Source organism: Nanorana parkeri, unplaced genomic scaffold (genome assembly GCF_000935625.1).
Source record: "Nanorana parkeri isolate BGI_ZX_2015 unplaced genomic scaffold, ASM93562v1 scaffold1260, whole genome shotgun sequence".
In the NCBI taxonomy this organism is placed as follows: domain Eukaryota; kingdom Metazoa; phylum Chordata; class Amphibia; order Anura; family Dicroglossidae; genus Nanorana; species Nanorana parkeri.
The window spans coordinates 499,913-508,779 of NW_017307528.1; the positions used below are offsets into that span (position 1 = coordinate 499,913).

The 8,867-nt window shown below is 46.5% G+C and overlaps 1 protein-coding gene across 1 annotated transcript in view; it reads right to left on the reverse strand.

Annotated features, from left to right (window-relative positions):
* Nucleotides 1-8,867, reverse strand: part of AMBRA1 (autophagy and beclin 1 regulator 1) — a gene marked incomplete at its 5' end in the record, with an annotated part of 92,498 nt that overhangs the window by 81,356 nt on the left and 2,275 nt on the right. The gene's annotated exons all lie outside the window — the stretch shown is intronic.

Genomic DNA, 8,867 nt, shown 5'->3' on the forward strand with positions numbered 1-8,867 from the left:
ATTAGTAAACTAAATGTGAGATTGTAGTCCAACCAGGGGGCGAGCTTGGAGCGGTGACTACTTTACAAGACACACAGGGACCAAAAGTAGCCACTGTGTTTAGTGTTGCTTTAATAATAAAATGGTGCTATTGAAAGATTTCCTCTATTCCTGTTTTGGTGACAAATAAAAATGCCAGTTGTATTTTCAGTTCTGGTTACAATGGAACAAACAGGGTGAAGCTCATCAACATGGAACACAACCATCAATAGAAAACCGATAGAGGTTCTAACCCTTACCTATCAAAAAAAAAAGGAAGAGGTTTGGGCTTTGGCACACTTAACTCCTTTTCCTCAGCTTGTCACAACTGGTCAAATATGAAGGCAACAAAAAAAAAAAAAAACCTAAGTTAGGTACCTGGTAACTTATTTTCCAGGAATCGTCCAGGGCAGCCTCTGAGAGATGGGATCCTCCCACCTGAAACAGGAAACACATCACCCACAATTAGAATAAAAAGGGCGGTCCCTCATAACCACCTCAGTATTATCATAGAACCGAAGGTCGGAAAGGACCACCAGGCGATAACAATGAAACTCATGTTGAAACACATCACTCAATAAGCAGGGCGGGAATCCATGCTGCCCTGGACGATTCCTGGAAAATAAGTTACCAGGTACCTAACTTAGGTTTTCCCCAGTCATCGTCCAGGGCAGCCTCTGAGGGGATAAATTAGGAAGGAATATACTTAACCGGGGGGGGAACGACACTGGCAAGAGCACCTTACTGCCAAGAGTCTGATCACAACAGATGGAGGGTAACTCTGCAGTGCTACGCCAAAGATTGTAACTCAGCTCAGTGACTTCAATTACAGATTTTCTCTGGCGACCCTAGCCCCTCTGCCCCAGATGAGTCCAAAGCCATCATTGCAGCTGGTCATAAACCCTTCTAGGAGGATGACAGGGCGATGCACGTCCGAAGCCACCAAACATCAGTGTTATGGTGTTTGTTAACCTGTATCAGGCCCTGAACCAGGTCAAAAACATCCTTGGAGCTCCTCAGGGAGTGACAGAAGTCCAAGTAGTACCAGAGAAACCTACTAAAGCCTTGTTAGATTTAGAAGCCAACTTCCATCCTATGGAGGAAACAGAATAAAAAGAGGGACGCCAATCCTCTATTGATATACATGCCAAAATATACCACGAGTGTGGCTGTACACACTTGGTCATCACCTGTCTAGGATACCATGGATTAAGGCCTCAGGAAGGAAGGCGTACATACATACATACCTATGTGTACACTCACACCCAGACACCAAGAAGGTGCAGAGTTGTTTGAGATTTGTCTAGGACAGCTGTACTTGATCAAAGCTCGTCAATTCCAGCACTTCTGACCTTTACAGAACCCAAGGGCTCACTGGCTAAGTAAGTTCTACCCAGCCAGTTAACCCCTACGTTTAGAAATTGATTTGATCATTCCCAGATTTTTGAGTTGTTTGTGCCAACTCACAAAGTTAAAACATAGGAATTTGTCAAGTGGCAACCAATATTAAGAGGGTGTTAACCCTTTCATTACATGCACTCTCAGCAACCTGTCTTTCCCAACAAAGAAAAACAGTGCAGCAGTTTTGTAGACATTACTGGGCCTGACCTGTACTGCAAAGTGCCACGTTTGCCAGAGCATGCAAAATGCATCCTTAATTCAGAGAGCAGTCAGTAGTCCTGCGCCTTTCCTACGCAGGGCAAATACAACCTTGCCATCCTCCCAGATATAAGGCCGATTCTCTTGTGTGAAGTCGGAGAGAAGGAAAAAGCACGAAACCGACCACCTGAAGCCATGCTTGGGGTGGATACAAGACCAAGCTTGATATTCATGTAATAGCCTGGAAATAAGCTATGCCCAATTGAAGACCCCTAACAGAACATATGCTATAAACAGCCCAACAGATGTTTAAACTGCATGCGTCCAGTAAAGGGATGCACTAACAACGTCCTGTTCAGGGGAACCCCCATATGCTGGGCTTAAGCCAACCAGGTTTACATAGTGGGTGCCCATACACCTAAGGTAGGCGGCATACAGCTACATTCATACTTGCCATTTGCACTCCAAGCCTCCATGTGCAGAGAAAAATCTGGCCAGCCAGGCGGGCAGAAATATGCTATCTGCGTTAAGGACTTACGGACACATGACATCTACGTGCGTATGCGTCCAGACGTTATCTAATATTCTGCCACCGACTGACACACATGCGTGTGTGTACACACACACACACACACACACACACACACACACTTGCTTGCTTTTATCCACCTTGACTTCTGCAGGAGGTGGACTTCTGCTATATAAAAAATTATAGGCCAGGACTGGCACGGGAGTAAACATTATAAGTTGTCTTCCCCCGGGAGAGACAAGCCAGCATCTTTGCTCTTACAATGCTCTTTCACCGTATGCTGCACATACATATATAATACCCAGAGTATAAATGTACACCTAATAGCGCAGTGCAACTGGCCGGACACTGAGCTTATCCGGGGCTACACCCCCCTCCTGTAGTCAGAAGCGTAATTCCCCTGAGGAGCAAACCCACCCAGGTGAGATTGAAACCCATTGTGAACCCTCACCTGAGCAGTCTAAGGAGCTATAGAAGAGTCCCATAACCCTTCTCAGCACCCTGTCCTTATTCCAGTGGGATAAAGTTATAGCATATCCGCTTACCTGTTCGGTTTTAACCCTCAAGGGAGAAAAAGGGCCTCCAGAGATAAGGAAAAAACAATATATATATATATATAACCGTGCTGCCTAAGGAGGTAGGAACCCCAAGAATGTCTGGAGGTGTCCACCAGCGCTGTTAGAATGGTCAATCACACGTGTAGCCACTTGTGAATTGAAATTCTCTGGACAAAACCTCCCTAGTAGCGATATAACCCTATTACTCCTGCCAAAGGTAGCACAGGCTTCAGCTATAGTATAGATGCTGTACAAGGATCTCTATGCGTTGGTTCTCATCACAGCAACAGGGCTATGGTATACCCAATTATTTGACTATTCGTCGTATGCCGAATACCTAGAGCCTTTCTGGTTTAATGCTCGAGGGAAATCAATGCTTTCATTATACAGGGCAAAATATAATGGTGCAACCCCATGTCAGGAATCGCCCAGCTTGTCTGGAGATTATCCCCAGTGCAGACAGCAAGCTCACTCACATGTGGAGCATCCTCACCCAGGTGAAATTGAAAAATGAGCAACCTCAACCTATACCCAATAACAGAGCCTTATCAGGATTAACCCTAGTGGGAAAGCAAAGCTCTTGCAACATAAGGGCCAAGAATATAACTGCGCAACCTAATTGGCAGTAATTGCACCAGATTGACTGGAGGTTCTCTGCCCCTGTGCATACAGCAAGGTCATTCACCTGTGGAGCAGCCCCCACCCAGGTGACAACCAAGACTTTTGCAACATAGGGAAAAAACATATCCGTGCAGCCTAATTAGCAGTAATCGCTCCAGATTGACTGAAGGTTCCCCCCTGTGCATACAGCAAGGTCATTCACCTGTGCAGCACTCACCCCCAGGTAAAATGGCCTATCTGCAAAGCCTGTAAATTGCACCTGTGTCTGCCTCTGTAGGTAAAATAGGGTGATTCAGTCGCCACCCCAATACCTCCGTTGCCCAGTACATTGTCTGCAGGTTTAAGAACATGACTGAGCCCCCCCAAAGCACACCGCAATACCTCCACCAGAGTGCAGTCTCAGGATTTCTATGACACTGACGCTGCAAGGAATACCTTCCAGTACAAGGTGTACATTAGAGGGGAGTACATTAGAGTCCAGAGAAAGAAGGTGAACAGCCAGGCTGTCCTAAATAAGATACTGCCAGGATCCATCCCCAGTAACTGGGGAGCCAGATCCTGTCTGTGTGAGGGAGATATGACCATAGACACTCCCTCCCATGCATGCCGCTCTTTGGCGATACACAGATCTGGCAGAAAAGCTTGGCCCGGAAAGAAAAACAATTTGTCAATGCAGGAAGCACTCTTAGGGTGTTTTGGCTTCTGCTGGCAGGGGCTTATCCTCTGAGGCCTATACGTATGCCAAAAAAGGGAAGGGCTCAGAGCCTGCCACTCGAGACCAAGCTGCACCCCCCTGGAGAGAGACCCATTTGGGAGGTGCATCAAGTAAGCCAACTACCCCTTGCCTCACCGAAGTAGGCCCCCAGAGCAAGAAGGGTACAGGTAGGGGGGACTTGTCAACTGTAGACCCGCCTACCTTGGAGCTGGCGCTTGGAACCCCCAGAATGGGAGAAGCAGCCTGTGATGAAGAGTCCAACGGTGTGCATCACCCTTCCCGTTTGGACTCACGCTCCTGCCCCACTCCTGGCGCCCCTGCTTGCCGATGTGGATTGTCGACAAGGCACAGTATTCGTGTCCTGCTGTGATCCGGCTCTACTGCCGCCAGAGAGGCCATCCGTCAATTCCTTTAGCAGGACACTCCTGGGGACTCCATCTGGAGACACTACGCCAGCGAGGATGGTTGCCATCTCCTTCCATTATCGAGGGGACCCTCTGGGCAAACATTTTTTGTAAGGACTCTGGGGGAATCAGTCCTGGGAAAAGTCCTGTGCACGAGACCCTACAGGTCCACTGTCCTCCGAGTGAGAGCCGCATGCCTCAGGAGGCCCCTGCTATCTAGCATGATAGGCCTGGAGTACAATAACAAACGTTGCGATGCTCCTGTTTGCCCGGAGGAAATACAAAATACTGAGGTGGTTAGGAGGGACCGCCCTTTTTATTCTAATTGTGGATGATGTGTTTCCTATTTCAGGTGGGAGGATCCCATCTCTCAGAGGCTGTCCTGGACGATGACTGTGGAAAAAAGTTTGCAACATAAAACAGGTAAATAATTAGGGATGCACTGATACTAGTATCGGTGCCGATACAGGAGTATTTGGACGAGTACTCTTACTCACCCAAATGCTCCGATACCTTCCCCGATACCGGAACTTCTGTTCAGAGGAAGATTTCCTCTGACCGGCAGTGCCGTAGGGGTAACATGGAGCCAGCTTCCCGTGCAATCAGGAAATGGGGGGCAAGTCATTACTCGCCGCCTGGCTTCCTGATTGGCCGGTTGCCGATTGACTGGAAAGCCGGCTTCCCAGGCAATCAGAAAGCCAGGCCCCATGTCATTACACGCCACTCGGCTTCCCAATTGCCTGGGAAGCCGACTCAATGCCAGCGGAAGCATCGGTACTCGGTATAGGCGAATAGCGGAAACAAAATATTGGTACTCGTACTCCATACTGAAAAACTGGTATCGGTGGATGGCTATAAATAATGCACCTGGCCCGTATAGGCCAGGCAGTGCTCAACAACCTCTTGAATAACATAAGGTATCCAATTATATTTTTTTACTCGCTGTAACTACAGTCTTGCACGTTAGTTTCACATTACGGCGATCCTTTAAAATCTCTTTCTGAAATGAGACTGATTAAACTATATTGAAGAAATATGCACACAAGAGCACAGCTATAAAAAGCCAATAAAACGTGTTGCTAATTTTACACTTCTTTAATATTTGGCAATACATCTCTCCCTCCCACATTTCAGAACAAAGTAACTGCTCCCAGATCGCTGCGGGTTTATGTTCTGTGTAGTAAATTTCTCATGAGCCTCAGTGAACACTGACACGAGTCCAAGCTGCTGGCTTTCATTAACTGCTCTTTTTCATGGCTTGGGATTCTAATATTACACTGCAAAATGACAAAGGGTGGGGCAGATAACCGCTTTCCATGTCGATCTAGTCAAATACAAGACGCGCTATTGAAGGGTTTCAAAAGCATTTCATTAGTGCTCATCCACAGTTCTGACACCCTTGTGACAGGCTTGTGCAGTCCAATTTAGAAGCAAAGCAGTGACATTAAGAGAACTATGGGGTCAGTGCTTTTCCCCATAGTTCTCCTAAGGGTCACGGGAGGACACAAAACTAGCCTCCTCCCTTGACCCAAAGCTCAATATATAGAGAGCTACAGCTCGCGGTATATTGAGACCGCCGCAGCCGGGACGGATCCCGACATTGCTGTCGAGATCGATCCAGCTGCGTGATTGACAGCTGGCTCTGACTATCTAGAGACAGAGCCAACTGTACGCGCCCCCTCCCGTTCCGCCAGTCAGCGCTTAGGGATTGAACAGGGGAGGAAGGGAATCCCTGCAGGGAGCCGTCAGTGACAGTCACAGCTCTCTGCAGGGACTACTGGGACAGGATCGAGAAGTGAGCGAGCGACGATATGTGTTCGCTCACTTTCCGATCTATTGAGCCGACGTGTGACAGTTTCATTGTCACCATCGGCCCGAACTATGAGGCTGGGTGTTTTTCACCTCACCTCAAGAGATCTCCTTTAAGGAAAGACAAGTTCCAGACGTGACAGAGACCTTAACAGAAATTTTTAATACAGTTAAAGAAGAGCTCCTAACAATTGTCTGGGTCTTGTCCTGGACACAGCTCAAGCCAGAGTATTTTTTCCACAGGAGAAACTTCAAACTTATATTCAAGCTCTACAGTCCATTAACTGCCTGACTCTCCTCTTTTGCATGAGAGCTTGATGGTAGCCTCCTTTGAGAGGGTCCCATTTGCCCAGTTTTACTCCAGACCTCTACAACACAACATTCAAAAGTCATGGCAAAAGTTAGTCAAGTCTTTGGAAAGACCATGTCATTTCTGACCAAGAACCAGGCCTGGTGGCCAAGCAATGTGGTTCAGGAATCAGGAAAGTTGTTACTTCCTGGCTTCTGGAAGATCCTCATGACAGATGCCAGCCTTGTGCAGGAGTCCTGGGAATGCTATCAGAGCAGACTTGGTCAGCGCCAGAGTCTCGTCTCTCAACATCCTAGAACGTTAGGTGATCCTCTAGAGCAGTGGTGGCGAACTTTGGCACTCCAGCTGTTTTGGAACTACGAGTCCCATGATGCATTGCAAGGCACTGACAGCCACAGACATAACTCCCAGAGGCAGATGCATGTTGGGATTTGTAGTTTTGGCACAGCTGGAGTGCCAAGGTTCGCCATCACTGCTCTAGAGGAAGCAATAAATGCTCTAGTGGTTCCAAATCAGTATACCCTCATCTATGCCTTACTTCTCCTCAATCATCCTTCTCATCTGCTTTTCATCAACGAGTTGGATTGCATTTCAGTGAAAGTTATTGCTCTGGCTTGGCGGAAGCGGACGTAGTATGCCGACCTGGTACTACTCCTGACAGACCCTATGTGGGCTCTGCCAGATCATCAGAATCGTCTGTCCCAAGAGCCCATTTGTCATCCTGCTTCACAGTGGCTGACTTTAATAGCATGAATGGTAAAGCCCAGGTTCTGGGGGACAAGGATATCTCAGCATCCAATGTCTAAACTGCTAAAAACTAGGAGGTTGACTTCTTCCAATGTTTATCATCAGACATGATTCATAACACTCACATTATCAAAAGGTCAGGTTTCTGCCCTTTCTATATAGTTTAAGAGGCTGTTGACCTCTCACTCTCTGACTGGGACCTTTGTAGCTTTCCCAGACTGTTCACCTGTGATTTAATGGGATCTGAATCTGGTTCTTTCTATGCTTCACAAATCACGATTTGAACCCATTGAAGACATTTGTCTTTCTACTCTCATCCTCAAGGTAGTTTTCCTGGAAGCGGTCAACACTGCAAGGAGAAAGTCTAAGTGGCAGCCTTCACCTGCAAGAACCTCTTTCTGGTTTTGATAAAGGGACAATGTGCTGTTGAGATCCAATACTTCCTCCTTGAATAAGATAACCTCTGACCATCACTTCAGCCAGCACAAAGTTCTGTCATCCCTCGGTTTCTCCACCAATTTTAAGTGGTGGCCTCTCGTCCTTGTCATGGAGTTAATTGTAAAATGTTTGCTGCTAATGTTGCTATCCCCGGTAAACATTTTGTACATGAAAATCATGTCCCCCCTTAATCTCCTTACTTCCAATGAGAACATGTTTAAATTTAGTAGCCTGTTCTCATAGCTCAGGTCTTCTGCTTCTCTTTTCCTGTCCAGACAGAAGGCTGAGGTTGGGGAGAAGACACCACTATATTCCTTTAACCACTTGAAGGCCATAGTGTTTCACCCCCTTCCTGGCCAGGCCATTTTTCAGTATTCAGCGCTGCGGTACTTTGACTGATGTTTATTCCGTCATGCAACGCTTTACTGAAACGATTTTCATACCATTTTTTGGGGACAGATAGAGCTTTCTTTTGGTGGCTTTTATTCACCACTGGGGTTTTTATTTTTTACTATATAACAAAAAAAGTACCCTAAATTTTTAAAAAAAACATGTTTCCCTATAAAATGTTATGAAACATTTTTTTTCACCCCAATTTTTTGGTAAAATATAAAAGTCGGGGTCACGTCGGGTAAATAGACACTAAACATGTCAACCTTTAAAATTGCGCGTGCCCGCAAAATCGCAGAAAACGACCGCAGCCAAAATTGGCCATAGGCGACGCTTTAAACGTTTTTACCGCTCATCAGTTTAGTGTCATCAGTGATTGATGGCCCTAGAATTATTGTTCTCACTGCGACGTTCGCGGCGATATGTAACATGTGCTGCATAATGGGCGCAATCGTCGGTTTCGTACATAGGCGCACCCGGCGCATGTTTGCATGTGTATGTGGGGGGGCTGGGGACTTTAAAAAAATGTTTGTGTTATTTTTTTAGCTTCTTTATTTTTTTTAATGCTGTAATTTATTTATTTTTGACTTCACTTTATTGCTATAACATAGGGGACTAAGGAATCCCCTATGTAATAGCCTGTTCACCAAACAGGTCCTCTTTATGGAGACATCAGGGGTCTCAAGACCTCTGATGTCACCTAGGGACCCCCACAGAAGCTGATGAAGCA